At 49.5% G+C, this 18,425-nt stretch overlaps 1 long non-coding RNA gene across 1 annotated transcript in view; it reads left to right on the top strand.

Annotated features, from left to right (window-relative positions):
• Positions 1 to 3,460: 3,460 nt before the first annotated feature.
• Positions 3,461 to 18,425, top strand: part of LOC118005173 — a 68,575-nt gene continuing 53,610 nt past the window's right edge. Inside the window, exon 1 of the long non-coding RNA XR_004677781.1 lies at positions 3,461 to 3,830. This is a non-coding gene — a long non-coding RNA (uncharacterized LOC118005173). The remainder of the gene's footprint in view (positions 3,831 to 18,425) is intronic.

Here is an 18,425-nt window from a genome sequence, read left to right as displayed (position 1 = left end):
CCCTCCCACGGCAGGGGTTGAGAAGGGTCAGACCCAGCCTCGGTGGGTTTCCAGGCCCCTTCTGAGGCCCCAGGCAACTGACCTCCTGCCACGTCCCTGAAGCTCTTTCCTATAATCTCCAGGGAGGGGTCCGCATGGTTAGGGTTCGGTCCTTGACGAGGGGCAGGCTCTGCTCTGTCCACGCTCATTCATCCAGTGACCGAGGCCATGTCCCGGGCTTGCCAGAGACTCTACCCAACTCATGGTGTCCCTCTGGGGCTCAGTTTTCCCTTCTGTAAAATGAAGTTGAGTGGTGAGAGGCACTGGCCTCTCACAGTCCCTTTGCTTTCCTCTTATGTCCTAAGCCTCTCCTTGGCAGCTTAATTCTGAACTCAACCAGTAAGTAGCGGGACCCAACCTGGAGCCTGGCCGGCTTTCTGGGACTGGGCTGGACATTTTGTTCTCACACAGGAGGACCCTATAGGACCGGCTCTCCCATTTCTTCTCGCGGGAAGCATTTACTGGCACCTCCTGTGTGTGACTGCGAAGAGGCGTCAGACGGGCTCCACTAGCCAATGCCAGGGAGCGGAGAGATGGACGAGCTGCCGCCCACAGACAGACAAACAGACCTACTGCGTGCCAGCCCCAGGCTCGGCTCCTCTGTGCTCTCTGCCAGTCCTACTGCAGCCCGCAAAAATCCCTCCCCGTCCCGGGGTGGGCTGGGGACGAACCTTGTGAATCCAGAGAAGGGGATGTAACTGGAGATCCAGACACTGCAGCGGGAGGCCACTCCGCCTGCTGACCAAGCTGGGGTCTGTGTTCACAGGAAATGGGGCCACAGTTATGCCAGAAAGAAACATCAAGTTTCCTCTAACAAGCCAGAAGAAGTACAAGTAGGTGGTGCTGATGGTGTGTGTGTGCATGTTGGGGAACGCAGGAAGAAAATCCATCCTCGTGAAGGGGATCGTTTCTTTCATTTTAGACCTTTTAGGTTAAAATCAGCCGCACAGCCCCGTCCTCCTTGCCTCACCTGAAACGGAGGGATGTATGTGAGGTGCTCCGTGTAGCGTCTGGCCCCTGGCAAAGCCTGTTGTTAATTTAGGTCAAATGAGCCTGAATGAGCACACGGCCCCTGCAGATGGATATTTATTTACAAAGTATAGATGTGTTTCTGAACCAGCATATTATGTACACTCGGAAGCACATACTCAAATGGAATTTTTAAAAAGATGCTGAGTAGACACAAGCAGTCTGATCTTTGCTCACCCAGTTACTGCTGCTCAGGACAGCCCTTGACCAGCCCAGAGCTTTCTCTCCACCCAAGAGACAGCTGAGGGGTTGGGTCAGGGGCTGATGTCCCAGATGCCCCATCCCGTGGGTTCTGCCACCTCCTCATGCACCCCCTAGGAAGGAAGGCATTAGACCTCCCACAGTGTACTGATCAGGGAGAGGAACATAAGGTAGACATTTGTATTTTATTTAACCTGTAAGCCTTGCTTCCAGGTACTATTCAAATATTTCACTAGTATTAACTCATTCCACCATCAATGAGGAGAGTTTCTATATTAACTTTGTTTTAGCAGATGGGGAACTGAGGCCCAGGGGGATTCGGTAATTTGCCCAAAGTCACACAGCTGAGAAGAAATAAAGCCAGGCTTTGAACCAGCATGTCTCCAGGGCCCACACTCTTCTCGGGCTCACCATGACCTAACTCACCTCTGGCTTCCCAGAACAGGGAGTATCTATTCATAGCCGATGCCCAGAGGGAGCCAGTGACTCTCATACCCCAGGCTTCCCCCAAGGGCCTGTTGCAACGCACATTCTAACAACAATATAATTCTCATCCCCATTTACAGATGCAGAGACTGAGGTCTGGCAAGATGAAATTAGCTGCCCCGGGTCCCCCAGCTAAGAATTGGGGCAGTTGGGATTCAGACTCAGGTTCATCAAACTACCAAGCAGTGCTCTTCACCACCAGCTGAGCTGCCTCTGGAAAGCCCTGTTTTGAGAAGAGCACTGGAGAGGGAGTCCTGAGGCCTCAGCTCTAGCGCTGACTCTGCCATTAGCTCACTGTGTTATCTCAGGCGAGTCCCAGAGAGGGTGTCAGTTCCCCTGGGCAACATGTGGAGGGAGGGGCGGAGCTCAGGAGTCACTTCTCACCTTTCCGCCCCGATGGTTCCCAGTGTGTGGTCAGGGCAGGCACTGCCAGAGTCTAGCAGGGAGAAGCTATTTGGGATTGAGGATCACTTCCTGAAGGAGGTGAGGCTTTAACCGACCTTGGGAGGGGCCCTCATGGCCACACCTGGCACAGGCTGAGTTGTCCGCCCATTTTATAGAGGAGGAAGCAACTGACCTGAGGTTACACAGTGAGCAAATGGTGGTCCCTGAATTTGAAACCAGAGCTGTCAGAGCCCTTCTCTCCAACACAGCAGACTGGAAGAGAGAAGGCAGTCCCCACCCCGGGAACTTTAAGGGATGGAACTGAGATATGAACACCAACATTTCGGACCCAAGACCAGAGCATACCTGGCAAACGGTAGATGTTCACTACCTGTCTAGGGGAAGAAAGAAGGAAGGAAGGAGGCCCCACAGCAATCTCCAGCCTGGCAGGCCTCAGGCTTCCTACCAGGCAGCCAGGCCCAGCTGGGCCACTGTGGGACAGGAACCTGCAACATTTAGGGGCTGTCCCAGATGCACACTGCACATAGCGCACATATTAGACTAATTAGAGCAATGTTTTCCACTTTGCTGGCTGCCAGGCAGCTCCTTGGTGTGCCCAGGCCTGGCTCAGGAGAGGTCACTGCCTTCCAAAGGCAAGGGCAGGGAAGGACTGGGCTCTGTGGAGCCTCCAGAATTTGGGGCTCACCCCTCTGGGGTGGCTGATGCATTCTGGGCCCAACAGTCCCCGCTGACCCACCTACCCACCTGGACTGCAGAAGCCACCAGTTGAGGGATCAAGCAGGTTATGTAACATGGACACTTCCCCACACACAGCACGGAGCGCAAGGGGCACCTCTGCTTAGTCCCCGTCCCACGGCATCCTTGACCTCCTCAGTCTGCACACCCCAAGGCAAGAGACTAGTCACCTCTCCAGGTGGCCTTGGTGTTGGCTTCTAGGACGAGTCTGGGCTGGTTACTTCAGAACATGGGGGGCCGGCTCATTACAGTCCAGGCTCAGGATGCGGACAGACCTGGGCTCAGACTCAACCTCTTTTCCCTCTGTTTCCTGATTTGTAAAACGGGCTGGGGGGAGGATAGCATGTTTCTGGAAGGGTGGCTGTGAGAATTAAAAAGGTTAGCTGCAGGGGCACCTGGGGGCTCAGTCCGTTAAGCGTCTGACTCTAGGTTTTGGCTCGGGGTGTATCTCAGGGTCATGGAATCGAGGCCCGCATCAGGCTCTCCGCTTAGCGGGGAGTCTGCTTCTCCTTCTCCCTCTGCCCCTGCCCCCAGCTTGTGCTCTAAATAAACAAGTAAGTAAGTAAGTAAGTAAGTAAATAAATAGATAAAATCTAAAGGGAAAAAAAAGTTAGCTTCATATGCAAAGCACTTGGGCCAGTGCTGGGCACGGAGTAGTCACGGTGTAACTGTTGGCTACCATTACTACCACAAATGTCACTATCGTTCTGATTTAACCATTTATCACTGTTTCTTAACTTCTCTGATGGTCAGACTTCTCTTCTGAAAAATTGAGATGGTCTCTCTCCTTTCCTCGCAGTGTTGCTGTGAGGATCGGATGTGCTAACATCCGCACGATTACCACACGGTACCGGGCATATCACGGGCACTTTGTATCATGACCCCGGGACCTGGTATCAGAAGAACTGAGTTCAAGTCTCCTTATTTGTTGCTGGGTGAGCCTGGGCAACTCCCTTAACCTCTCTGAATTCTGGTTTCCTCATGGGTTGGGATACAGCAGGTGCTCCATAAATGTGATCCCTTCACTGTCTTCTTAAGCATGCTCCCCCCCAACACACACACAGCCCGCTGCTCACAGGGTGGCCCCTGGAGGTCACCGAGCCTGCAGAGAGATCACTTGATCCACTGGGATGAGCACCCCTTGTCACCCACAGGAAAGCCCACACGTGTGGCAGCATCTCAGGCTCAGAGCGGAAGTCCCCTGAGCATTGAGTGGAGGGCATTGAAATTAAATCCCAGGGCTGTCAGAGGGCAGATGGGGACATAATGAGGCCTGAGTGAGGCCTGGGTACCCTGGCACCTTCTTGCATTTCGGTTCCTCCATCCCCCCTCCCCCCGCTGCTTGCCTGGCCCCTGCTCACTCCCTTCTATCTGCCAGGAAGGCACCCCCCACTCCCTACCCCACCCAGACTACACTCCAACCTCCAGGCCTTGTAGCACCTGGCAGGACTCGCCACCCGTGCATCATAGCATCGATCAACTTCTTTCACACATAGGAGGGTGCTGCCTTCTCCCTGACTCTGGGAACGGGGTGTCCATCCCTTGTCCACAAGGAGACTTCCCAAGACCACAGGGCTGGGATTCTGACCCTGTGCCCAGTGCTCATCTGCCCCTAAGTCGTTTCTTCTCTGCCAGACTTTACTCTCACCTCTACCTCTATCTAGGGAAGAACATCAGACTACTTAACAACTGTCAGGGTGCACGGCAACCAATTGGGATAGATGCTAGCTGCAAACAGCCAACTCAGCCGTGTCAGGACACCTGGCCCGCGCCCCTGCCTTGCACAATGTATGGTGTTTTCTGCCCTGGACTGCGGTTCTTTTTTTTTTTTTTTTTAGTTTTATTTATTTGACATAGAGACAGAGAGAGAGGGAACACAAGCAGGGGGAGTAGGAGAGGGAGAAGCAGGCTTCCCGCCGAGCAGGGAGCCCGATGCGGGGCTCGATCCCAGGACCCTGGCACCATGACCTGAGCCGAAGGCAGACGCTTAACGACTGAGCCACCCAGGCGCCCCAGCACTGTGGCTCTTTAAGGATGATTCAACCTCCTCTTCTCAGTCCTGTCTCCCTGAGGTCTGGGCCAGGGTGATGCTTTGTCTCCTCCTACAATGCCCCCCAGGACATGGGTCCCACACACAGTAGGTGCTTCACACAAAAGCTACTAATATTCCAGGCCCCACACCTAGGGCTGGGAACAGAATCTGACCCCGTGGTGGGGAGGTCGTTAGCAACACGAACACAAATGCGTCAGACAACTCCAGATGGTGGAGTGCAAAGAAGGACATCCACAGGGGGCCCTGCGGGAGGGCACCAGAGGGAGTGATGTAGGTAAGTTGTCAGGGGAGGCCTTTGTGAGAAGGTGACATTTATGCCAGACCTGGAGGCTAAGAATGAACCAGCCATGGAAAATTAGAGGGAAGACAAATAATGAACAGGAACAGCATTGTGCAAACATCCTGAGTTGAGACTGAGCTTGAGAAGTTGGATGGGTCGGGAGGGGGGATGCAAAGTATGTGGCAAAGATGCAATGAAGGGCCCTTGGTCAAGAGTTTGGACTGTCTATGAGGATGGCGGGTACGGATTGAAGGGCTCAAGCAAGGGATGCAACATCATCTGATTTATATTCTGAAAGAATCCATCCAGAGTGGAAAACAAGTTATAGGAAGGTTGTAGTGGTGAAGAAGGGGATGATTTCTTCCAGTAGCTTGAAATGAATAAGGTTGAACTTAACAGCAGATCGGAACAGCACCTCATTACCCGTGTTCCTCTGAGACAGTGAGCTTCTGGAAATTTGAGCTTTCTGAATAATAAATCAGAAGGGAGAATGGTGAGCTCCCACCAATAAGGAATGACAATCTATAAAGCACTTAAGCCATGGAGAGTTGAGGTCACTTGAAAAAGTCCCAGTAAATTCTAATAGCTATAAATTACGTGGAATTGAATTGTAACGAATTCTATCTATTAGTTAGGGTTTGGCACACAAATGTACTTGGTACAAAACAGTGTTTTAAACAAATCTGAAATAGTTGCTGACATTTCAAAATCAGATTTCATGTAAAAATCTGGGTTTCTGGCTTCTTTGGAATATTCCAGAACTCTGGCAGCCCTGGATTCTGCATTCCCCCCCAACCATAGTCAGGGAGCAGAGCCAAGGCCACCTCTTTCAGACAGGATGCACGTGTTCCAGTTTGCTGTAGTCCCCACCTCCCTTGCTGTGCCCCCAACCCAATCACTCGTTGCTTTAGTGGCCCCCAAGGCATCTGAGCTTGTGATTCCTATCCTCGTTTTCCAACATTTAAAAGTCTAATAATTCCAAGGTTGGGTGAGGATGTAGAGCAACTGGACGTTTTATACTTTGTGGTGACAGTGTAACTTACAAAGAGTTGCGCTGGGTCACTTTGGAAACTATCCAGTAATTTTTAGTGAAGTTGGAATCATTTTGTAAATTGAAGACATGCATTTACCATAAACTTGCAATTCCTGCCTTGGGTTTATACCCTAGAGGAACCTGTGCCCATATGTACCAGAGATAACCCAATGTCCATCAACAGGGAATGATAAACCAATTGGGCTACAACGTCATACTGGAATACTATACGGCCATGATAATGAACGAGTCACAGCTTCACACAACAGGAATGGATGTCAGAGACACAATGTAAGTGAAAAAAGCAAGTGTCAGAAGAATATAGACAGAACAATCCCATTTCTATGGGATTTATATATGATTGTCCCCAAACAGACACTCTAAAGAATAAGTTATTTAAGGAATTGGGTAGAGGTGTTACAATTAAGAGGAAAAGCAAAGGAATAGTGAACACACAATTCCAGCTAGTGCTTACCTCTGAGGGAAGGAGGAAAATGGGAAGATTCTAAGAGAATGGTGATGCTCCTAGCTTATTTCTTAAGCTAGGTAGTGCAAATGCATAGTTTGCTATTATCACTTAAAAGTAGTATTGAGGACATGAGTTCTTTCAATTTTTTTTTTATTTAAAAAGAGGTATTTTGGGGCGTCTGGGTGGCTCAGTCGGTTGAGCGTCTGACTCTTGATTTTGGCTCAGGGCGTGATCTCAGGGTCGTGAGATACAGCCTGTGTCTGGCTCCAAGCTCAGCAGGGAGTCTGCTTGAGATTCTCTCTCTCCCTCGGTCCCTCCCTCACTCTTTCTCCCCCCAGAATAGAAAGAAATACCTGGTACTTTTTTAAAAAGATACACTTGGCTGAAGGCAAATATAATCAGGAGAGAATAAATTGCATCCATCTTAAGTGCTCACTTCAATGTGTTTTTACACTAGTATCCACTGTCATAATTATCACTTGAGCAAAATACAGGACATTTCCAGCACCCATGGAAAATTCCCTTGTACCCATTTGCCGTCACCCCTTGCCCCCCTGGAGACAACTGCTGCCCTGATATCCTTCACCATAGGTTAGCTCTGCCCATCCTAGTGTTTCACGTAAATTGATTTGTGCAAGATGCCCTCTTTTGGGTCTGGCTCCTTCCCCTTGGCACACAATGTTCGAGATTCATCCACGTTGTCAGCAGCTCATGCGTTTTTGTTGCTGAGCGGTATTCCACTGTGGGGATGTTCCACAGTTTATTTATCCACTTCCCTGGTGATAGACTTTGGCTTGTTTCCGTCTTGGATAACACGAACAAAGCTGCTGTGAGCATTTTCACACAAGTCTCCACGCAGGCCCGTGTTTTCATTTCTCCGGGTAAATAGCTAGCAGCGGAACGATTGAGTCATGCCATGGATGTGTGCTTCATTTAAGGTAACTCGAAAAACTCCCTACCTACCCAACTTAATCGGAAACTTCCCAACTGTTTTCCAAAGGATCTGTCCATCCCGTATTTCCTCCAGCAGAGCAGGAGAGACTTCGGAACTCCACATGCAAAGCACAGCGCTCCGGGTTGTAAGCTCATACACTTTCAGCTGTGCTGGTGGGGTAGGAGATGGTATCTGGTCTTAAGCTGAACTCTGATAATTTTGTAGATCCTTGGTGTCGAGCACCGTTTTCCTTCCTGGCCATTCGTATAGCTCCTTTTGTTGTATCTGTTCAAGGCTTCTGCTGTTTTTTTACAGTTGGGTTGTGCATTTGGTTACTGTTGATTGATAGCTATTTATATGTTCTGGGAATAAGTCCTTTGTCAGATCACATACACATGCACGCACGCACATACACACACTGACTATTTTTTCCCGGTCTTTGTCTTGCCTATTAGGTTTGTTAATGGTGTCTTTTAACGAGCAGAAAATTTGAATTTGGATGAGATCCAATTTTTACATTTTTTTTGTTTTATGTTAGTGCTTTGCCTCCCTAGTGTAGCAAAGATATTCATCTCCGTGTCCTCTGGAATTTTGGTTCTGCTTTTTACATTTAAATCTATGATCCATTTCAGATTGATTTGTTTTTGACATGTAAAAAGCTGTGCATATTTAATGAATACAACTCGACAAGTTTGGGGGTAAGAACACACCCATGAAACCATCACCACTATCAAGGCCTTAGACGTATCCATCACCCCCTAAAGTTTCCTTGTGCTCCTATTATAATTATTATTTACAAATTGATTTTTGAGTATGGAGTGAGGTAGCAGGTTGAGATTTTTTCCCCAATATCCTATTTTTTCCATTTGTTAAAAGTGTTTTTCTTTCCCCATTGAGTTGACTTAATGCCTTGGTTTATTATTTTAAAATTATTATTCTTTAAACTGTTATGATTTCTTTTGTATATGTATACATATATATTTCACATCTAGAAAAGGGCCTCCATCTCACTGCCTCAGAGAACATTATTGTGCTTGGTTCTTGGGAGAATGTAGTGATCTGACAGCTTCTTCCCACCTCCACTGAACTGACAGTCTAGCAGTGAGACGGGTTTCTGAATTAATGACGAGGGAGATGTGGTTTCTTCTATCTGGAAAGACCCAAGTGGAGGAGGAATTGATTGAAACCAATTGCCCAAATGCAGGCTGGGGGACGCCTTCCCAGAGAACATGTTCATGTGAACAAGATCTGATGGTCTCAATGGGCCACAAGCTCAATCCAGGTCAATAATTTAAGGTAACATAAGATCCCCTTCACTGCCTTCATGGTGTATATATAGTTTATACTGTGTACAGAAGACAGGAAGAAATAGTGGGGATTCGACAGTGGTCCTTCTCTCGTATGTCTCATACCCTCTCCACCTGATCCTGTTGGGGGTCTTTTGTCTGTCTCTGGGAGAGGAACAGAACAGACAGGAAAAATGTGGAGGAGGCTGCATAGCAGGGAGAGGGCTAGGGGTCCTGTCCTATGAAGGGCAGGAGACAGGTGGATCTGAGGCCCAAAGGGTAGAGTTGGGACAATTTTCCCTCTTAGGTAGGCACAGGGAGGCAGACCCCAGCCCTCAGCAAGAAAGCATGGATTGTCCAATATGTCAATAGGATTTGCAGGGAGAGGGGCTTGCCCCGAATCTTGACAAGCCCCTTTCCATTGTCATATGTCATTCAAAATCTCCCCTGGCTCCCATCTCTCCACACCAAGCTCCTCTGACATTGGACACCTTTATTCTTGAGCTCTGTGGCCTCCGGTCAAGGCCCTGAGATGAGGACTTAGCCCTTCCAGGCTATTCACTGGAAGCACGCTTGGTTCCTCTTCAGGCCCCAGAGCTGCGCAGAAGGGCCCAAGGAAGCTCTGTGGAATGTGCCACCAGACCCCTGGCCCTGTCTGGAATTTCACGGGGACATTTTGCAGTCACTAAACTTAGCACCAGGGCCTGTGGCTTCTGGGTAGACCCAGGCGCTCCAGGGGCTGAGAATGAATCACAGAGTGAGTCGGCAGGAAAAAATTCAATGGTCTGGGCTCTGGGGACACATGTCACCCTGGGTGGGGGACAGGGTCTTGAGTGGCAGTCCTTGGGACCCCTGGGATTCCTGGGGTCTGTTTTGTCCTGTTCCCCTTCGTCCAGAGATGCAGTTTCTTTCCCTCCCCTCTCCCCCGCACCCGACAAGGGTCTGTAGTCTTGTTGGTCAAACTATTTTATTCCATATATACTTACTGAAGGCCTACTATGTGCCAAGCACCCTGCTACACCCTGAAGATATTGTGGGGGATTTGACAGAAATAGTCTTGCCCTCCAGAGTTTAGACTCTCCTGAGGCAGACAGATGGGTTCAGACAGAGGGGGCTGTGGGAGCCGAGAAAAGGAGCCACAACCTGGGGAAAATCAAGGGGGGACTTCCCAGAGGAGGCAGCATCTAAACGGAGGCCAGGAGGTGGCTGAAGAGCTTGGCTGGGGAGAGGGAAGGTGCGCTTGTTCAAGCAGCAGCTACGCCAGCTGTGCGGATTTGGGAGAACAAGGGGCAGTTCTCTGATGCCCAACCTAACTGCTTCCCATGACACCGTGATGCCATTTTGGCTCTTTGCCTGCTTCCTGGAGACTGTCACACAGGGGAAAGAAAACACTCTTTAGGGTTGGACAGGCTGAAATCCTGGTTTTCCACTATGTGACAGTGTGACCCTGGGCAAGCCAGCTCATCTCTCCCAGCCTCAGTTTCCTTTTCTGTAAAACGGGAATAATAACAGGTCCTCTTTCCTAGGGCCATGGTGAGCAATAATGGCGTGTTTGTGGATGTGCCACCATGCCTGACACACAGCAGGTCCTTGATAAAGAGAGTTATTCCAATTCAACCTATAGTTTCTACCCCCCACCAGTCAGTGAGTGTCCTGAGGGCAGAGCGAGCCCTTCGCAGCAGCCCCAGCCCAGCGCCTGGTCCAGGAAGGTGGCGCAGAGGTAGGTGCTTGGCATGGACAGGAAGCTTTGTCCTCCACATAGCCCCTGGCCTGCAGCTGAGGAGGGACTTCAAAGTGTGTGGGGAAGTTTGCCTAAACGCCTGGAATGGAGCCACTGTCCACCCACCCAGGCCTGCCCATCTCCCGGGGGGACAAAGAGAAGGTCAGCCTCTCTTCTGTGGCCAGCAGCTGTCATGGAAGGACCCAAGTGCTGCCCTTGGTTTCTCTCGCCAATGTGGATGTGGCCCTGGTGGCTGCCAGCCTTCAGATGGACAAGAACAGCTTTCTGCTGCCTTCACCCTGGGGACTGGCATGCACCACTGACCCACATCTGCCAACCAGTCCCATGAGCTTCAGGGGGCCTGTGGCAGGCTCGGAGACCCTTCGCTCGTCCTGTCTGACCGCTCCCGCAGCATCTCCAGGCTGGGGGGTGGGGGGGCGGGATCCCGTGTGGTGCCCCATGTCCTCCTGGGCAGCTGGTCTCAGGAACCTCTGCCTATGATGCCTCATACATTCCCTTGGGGCCATTACATTTTTATTTTTAGGATTTACTGAGCACCTCCTGTGTGACCAGAGTTATCTCATGAGTCTTCTTTTTTTAAAGATTTTATTTATTTATTTGAGAGAGAGAATGAGATAGAGCGAGAGCATGAGAGAGGGGAGGGTCAGAGGGAGAAGCAGACTCCCTGCTGAGCAGGGAGCCCGATGCGGGACTCGATCCCAGGACTCCAGGATCATGACCTGAGCCGAAGGCAGTCGCCTAACCAACTGAGCCACCCAGGCGCCCTCTCATGAGTCTTCTTACCCTCACAACCCGGGAGGTCAGGATTATCCCCTCAGTCTACAGACAGGGACATCACACACAGAGAAGCAAGGCGGCTGTCCTGAGGTCACACAGTCAGGAAGGGGCAGGCGGGGGAACAGAATCCCGTCTGTTGACTCTGAAGCTCATTGAAGCCAAGAGAGGACTCTGATTAGCAGGGTGTCCCCACTTGCATAGACGAGGACACTGAGCCGCAGTGGGAAACGGTCGTCCCCAGCCAGGGAGAGGCAAAGCCCACGTTTGAAGCCGATAAACTGAGTCCAAAGACTACATAAAGCCAGGCAGCTGTCGGGGTCTAGCTGTGGCAATGGGCCAGCCGGCGGACCCAATTTCAGCACTGCCCTGGCCCAGTACCATGCAGCACATGCAGTGAATGCATAAGAAACATGGTGGAATGGCTGAAAGCTGGAAGGGGTGACTGGGGATGACCTATCAGACACTGATAGGTTGAGCTGCCCAGAGCCTTTCTTACTGTCATGTTCACATGGAACCCCTCCCACTCCTGTACTAGCTGTGGGTGATTGGTCTAGGAGTTGGCACCAACTGGACCAGTCACAGCCTGCCCTCCTTGGCCACTGATGACTGGCCCAGGCATAAGCAATCTAAACCGGGCCAATGAGTCCTCATCCAGGAATGTTCTTTCCGAACTTGGGACTCAGAAATTTGAGTTCAGACACTGTAAAATGTGAAACTCAGGGGCCAGGGGCAGTTATGTTTCCATTTATGCAGCCACAGTGAAAGTGACAGCAATTGTCTCCATTAGGATGGCTTTTGCCTGCAAGTCAAAATGAATCTGGCCATCAGTGCCTTAATAAATAAAATTATATTTCTGTTATATGATAAGAAATCTAGAGGGAGGTGATCATGGGCATTATTAGTTCAGTCACTCAGTGATGTCAGAGCCAGAATTTTGTGATTTTCTAGCCTTTCCCTCGTGGCTATAAAATAGTTGCTGCTGCTCCAGCCATCATATCTGCATTCATCCAAGGATGAAGGGGAGAAGGACTAGGCCAACTGTGTTTGATGCCTTTTATAAAAAAAGAAAGAAAGAAAGAAAGAAAAAAACTTTTCCAGAACCCACAGCAGATATCTGCTTATAGCTCATTAACCAAAACTATGTCTCATTGTGACAGTAAAGGAAGCTGGGAAAGAATATTTAGCTGAGTATATTGTTGAACAAAATCAGGGCTCTTTTATTTTTTTAAAGAAGCTTATTTTATTTTATTTTTTGAGAGAGAGAGAGAGAGCGTGCAAGCAGGGAGGGACAGAAGAAGAAGAGAGAGAATCCCAAGCAGCCTCCATGCTCACTGCAGAACCTGATAAGGAGCTCCATTTCATGACCCTGAGATCATGACCTGGGCTGAAATCAAGAGTCGGATGCTTAACCGACTAAACGACCCAGGTGCCCCTGAATCAGGGCTCTTTTAAATGAGAAGGGATCCTGGGTGGGCAGTCAGCCACTTCTGCCCTGTGACAGTCCTCAAGAAGCAGATGAGAGATGCAGAGAGTGTTATAGTGGCATCTGGGTGCCTGATTCTAGGTTTTGGTTCAACCCACCCTTGGATTCTGTGATGCCTTAAACCCTACAGGTCCAAATGGGTTTCTAAACTAGCCCAGGAACTGTTCTAGATATTAGGCCCATGGCCCCCTTCTGAGAACAGTGACTGCCTGGGAATCTGTGTTCATCAGGGGCCATAATTTGGGTGATATGACCTTGTTATGATGCCAACAGTGGTTGGACCAGTAATTTAGGCCCCACGACCTGGCACAATGACAGTCCCCTCTGGGGGAGGGAAATGAAACATGGTGTCCTGGCCCTAAGCTTCCTGAAGACAAAAGAAGAGGGATCCAGGATGTGGCAATGTGTTGGGTGGCAGAAAGCAGCCACTACCCAATTGAGAGAAACAAGAACTGTGAAGGCCTGAAGGGGCCATTGCTAGGAGAACCCAGGAGATGGGGCCACACTCAGCTCTGGGAGACTGTGTCAATCTCAGTGTCCAGGGCAGGGTTGTCCCCATGCCGGCAATAGTGGAAGTTCCGGAATTTGATGACCTGGGTTCAGGGCCTGTGCCTTTTCTGAGTCTTAGTTTTCCCACCTGTCAAATGGGGCCACTAATGATTCTCATCTCTGTTGATTGAAGATTAAACAAAGTCATGTAGTAAAGGGCTTGGCATAAGGTCAGGAACATGCTAAGTGCTCAATGAATGATAGTTTTAACCTTATTATTATAGTAGGTACTCGGGAAATATTTGTTGAAAGGGGAGAAAAAGTAAATTTTGTCCCAACATTAGCCTTGCTGTAGCTGAGCAGTCTGGAGACGGTGGGGTGTGTGCTGGAGTGGAAAAGAAGCAGTTAACATTTCCACCGACCTCGTGGGTAGGCTTTGGTCAAAGGCAGCCTGATGAAAACAAGGAAGAAGAATGAATATCAGCCAATAAGATGTGTTAAGTAGCCTAGAAACTAAATAATGGGTCCTCACTTGCCTTGGGAAACATGCTGCCTGGGAGTTGCACACTCAAATTGCTACCCGGGCCTTGCAGGGGATCAAAATGAGTAAGATCGACTTGATTTATAAGTAAGGAGTAGTAGAGACTGTGCCCTGTCTAAAGGGAGCAGTCCTTGCTCGGGTCCAGCTGACTTTCGCCAGAAGAGCCGTTCCAGTCCTCCCCACCCCCAGCTCCTCAGTCTCAGCCATTCTGTTTATTTACTTCCTGAATCAGGTTGCAGGGTGATTGCAGCCAGCAGCCTGAAAGGTCTAGGGGTGAGACAAGCAAGGCACCTAGGGCACAACATTTAAGGAGGCACCCAACATTCACTCACTGATTCTGCGGGGAGATTCAGAGAAATTTTGGGTGTTTTAGGATGCAAGTAGAATCAGAGAACCAGAAAGTAATACCTTCCAAACACACACACACACACACACATTTTGACAGATAAGGAAACAGCCTCAGAGGAAGGCTTTTGCTGTTCTCTCTGGAATGTTCTTCGCCCCCTTGTCACCTAGCTTGCTCCCTCTCATCACTCAGCATCACCCCCTCAGAATTCCCCCATTTCTGCCTTGCTCACACTGGTTATTGATGTGGGAAACAAAAGCAGAAGAGAAATTATTAAATTTCCTTACTGCTTACAGCCCATTGACAAGTCCTTGAAACAGAGTGACCTTCCTCTAGGGACTCAACTGCCTTGATGTTAATACTTTGCTAAGGTCGAAAGGCAACCTTAGCCCGACACCCCCTCCCCCCCAGCATCCTATAAGTCTACTTTAACATATAAAAATTCCTTTAGAAATGTCCTTTATCTCTAAACCCCTGAAGATACCTGTTGGCACTCACCCCCCAAGCATATGGCCCACTGATATACATCTGAAGGGTCTCGTGACTAAGGTTTTACTAGACTGTAATAAATGACCTTTTCCCAACAATAGCTAGCCCCCTCAAGGGCCTGGAAACCTTGCTTCCAAATTCCTTAGAGACTTACACTATCCTTAACCCCCTCTCAACTTGAAAGTATATAATGGGCCATTCCTCATGACCCCGCTGCAGCTCTTCCTGCCCAGGGGTCCTGTCCCCGTGCTTTAATAAACCACCTTTCACTGGGGCGCCTGGGTGGCTCAGTCGTTAAGCGTCTGCCTTCAGCTCAGGTCATGATCCCAGGGTCCTGGGATTGAGCCCCGCATCGGGCTCCCTGCTCGGCGGGAAGCCTGCTTCTCCCTCTCCCACTTCCCCTGCTTGCGTTCCCTCTCTCGCTGTGTCTCTCTGTCAAATAAATAAATAAAATCTTAAAAAAAAAAAAACAAAAAAAACCCACCTTTTGCACCAAAGACGTCTCAAGAATTCTTTCTTGGCGCAACCTCAGGCAGCAAGGGAGATCTCAACTGGGGATTGCACTGGCTCTTGGTTGGCTTCCTAGCTATGAGGCGTTAGGCAGGCTGTTTCAGCTGCCCTGGGCTCAGTTTCATCATCTACGCAATGGGGACGGAAACTTCTTTAAGAATGCCCATCAAGATGAAACAAGAGCTCACATAGTGCTTGGCCCAGTGGCTGGCTCCTACTAGATGCCAGACAGACGCTGGTTAACATAAACCACTGAGAAGTAGTGGGCATTAGGATTAGCCAGGTAATTGGTCTGGACTGTGGTCAGCTTGGAGTGCCAAGCAGAGAGTGGGTGGGCAGCAGGGAGTTCTTGAGGGTTCTGGAGCAGGGGAGTGACCGGCTGGCAGGGGAGTGGATGAAGCTTATTCTGGCACCGACTGTGTTGTTTATCAGTGTCTGGGTGAAGACCTTGGCTCTAGTTGAGACCTGAGGGACCTGCCAACAGAAGGGCCCTGTTAAGCCCTGGAACAATGGCTTTTCAGGGGCCTTTGTGGAGCCAGATTCCTGCTGCCCAAACCACCCAACTTCCTGCTCCCAACCTGCTGGGAGCTGCAGGAGGCGCCTTTATCTACCGGTAATGAGCCAGGGAAAGAAATGCTAATTCATCTGTAATCCCCAGGCCACTCCCAGATCCCATCCCCACCCGGAAACTTCTGCCAAAGGTACCTGCAACAGGCTAAGAAACTTGGTTCTGAGTTTATCTAGGCAACTAAGGTCCCCCGAAAGGGTCCTTCTGGATGGTTAAATATGACATTAACCCTTTGTCTGCACTTCCAAGTTCGAGCAAGGTGTGCATGGTAAATCTGACATTCACTCCTTGCCTGAGGTGAAGGTTTCCGACCAAAAGAGAGGACTCCCTGTCTACCAACAGTCACGTAGGCACCATCGAGTACAGAGATTAGCTTGATGGAGAAGCTGAGGATCTCGGGCTCTCGGTCTTATCTAACCTCTCCCTTTGTTGTTAAGCAAACTGCTACCTAGTGAAGATAACAAACATTCTCAAGGTCACTGGGCTAATACGGTGTCAGGGCTGGGGTAGAGTTGCCCTCACCTGATTCTCCACTTTTAAGGCACACTGTACAATAAAATTGATTTGTCAAAAAAACCTTTGTCCAGTTGGAAAACAACTGGTGCAAAGTCAATGAAATTTGTTTTCAAAGCCTGTCTTTGCGTCAGCAAGATAAAAAAAAAAAGACTTTCTATACCATAATACCAACTTCATAAATCAGAAAGATTATTTTTGTTAATCTGGCTGGATTTTATTTTTATTTTTATTTTATTTTATTTTTCTATTTGAGAGAGAGAGAGCACAAGCGGGGTGAGGGACAGAGGGAGAAGCAGGTCCCCCGCTGAGCAGGGAGCCCAACTCAGCTAGCAGCTTGAGCCCAGGACCCTGGGATCATGACCTGAGCCTAAGGCAGATGCTTAATGACTGAGCCACCCAGGCGCCCCTAATCTGGCTGGTTTTAAAGTTGCAGGTGTCCAACCTCTTGACAATTATTATTTTGTGGGACTCCTGGGTGGCTCAGCCGGTCACAGAATGCTGCAGATTGTATGAAATGTCCAGGGTAGGCAAAGCCATAGGGACAGAAAGCAGGTTCATGGTTGCCTGAGGAAGGAGGGAGAATAAGGAGTGACTGCTAACTAATGGGTATTGTGTTTCTTTTGCGGGGCGGGGGTGGGGTGGTGATAAAATGTTCTAAAATCAGGTAGTGGTGATGGTTGCGCAACTCTGTGAATATACGAAAACCACGGGGTCGTACACCTTAAAAGGGTGAATTTGATAGTATATGAATTGTAGCTCAACGAAGCAGTTACTTAAACAAGAGGAGTTACTGTATTTATTCGTTTCCTAAGGCTGCTAGAACAAAATACTCCAAACAGGGTGGCTTAAAACAACAGAAACGGATTGTCTCGTAGGGTGGGAGGCTAGAAGTCCCAGAGCAGGGTGTCAGCAGGGTCGTGCTCCCTCTGACAGCTCAGGGGAGGATCCTTCCTCGCCTCGTCCAGCTTCTGGTGTTTGCGGGCAGCCCTCAGCATCCTTGACTTGTGGATGCCTTACTCCGGTCACACGGTAGCGTTCTCCCTGTCTCTGTCTCTGTCTCTGTGTCCAATTTCCCCTTTTTATAAGGACATAGTCATGCTGGATTAGGGCCCACCCAAATGACCTTCTCTTAACCTGCTTAAATCTGCAAAGAGTATTTCCAAATACCATTCACAGGTACCAGGGGTGAAGACGTCAATGTATCTTTTGGGGGGACACAATCTAATCTGTAATACTATGTTTGTAAATGCTTTTAATAAAGAGACCGTATTTTATTTTTATTTTTATTTTTTTAAAGATTTTATTTATTTATTTGAGAGAGAGAGAATGAGAGAGAGAGAGAGCACATGAGAGGGGGGAGGGTCAGAGGGAGAAGCAGACCCCCCGCTGAGCGGGGAGCCCGATGCGGGACTCGATCCCGGGACTCCAGGATCATGACCTGAGCCGAAGGCAGTCGCTTAACCAACTGAGCCACCCAGGCGCCCAAGAGACCGTATTTTAATAAAGAGACCTCCTCCTAGCCGAGAAGAGAGGCCTGCCTGCAGGGGAGAGTACCCACCATAGTGTGTGTGATATATTCAGGAGAGGGACTCAGGGCTGTGCAAGTTCAGGATAAAGAAGACCTCGCTCTGGAAATCAGGGGTGGCTTCCTAGAGAAGGCATTTGAGCTGGGCCTCAGTCAGGTGACTAAGGAATCGGTTGTCTGAGCCAGGATACGTACTTATGAAAGTGAAAGGGGACACTGTGGCAGGTCAGTTGGATTCTGTGCTCACCTTGGCTTGGGAGACCGTGAGAATTTGAGTATGCCGAGACTGGGGGGGAGTGGCGGTCAGAGTGTACGGGATGGAGGGAAACAGCCTATGCTAAGGCTGAGAGGTGGGGAACCACCAGTCGCATGTAGGGAAGGGCTGAGTCTGAAGGGAGTCTTGGGAGGCTGGGAAGAGCCTTGACCCAGCCCAAGGAGTTAGGAGTCCTCAACCACAGTCCACTGAGACCAGCTCCTTGTGGTCAGACCT

Source organism: Mirounga leonina, unplaced genomic scaffold (assembly GCF_011800145.1).
Source record: "Mirounga leonina isolate KUSES-001 unplaced genomic scaffold, KU_Mleo_1.0 Mir_94, whole genome shotgun sequence".
Lineage (NCBI taxonomy): Eukaryota > Metazoa > Chordata > Mammalia > Carnivora > Phocidae > Mirounga > Mirounga leonina.
This window is presented reverse-complemented; position numbering and strand designations above follow the sequence as displayed.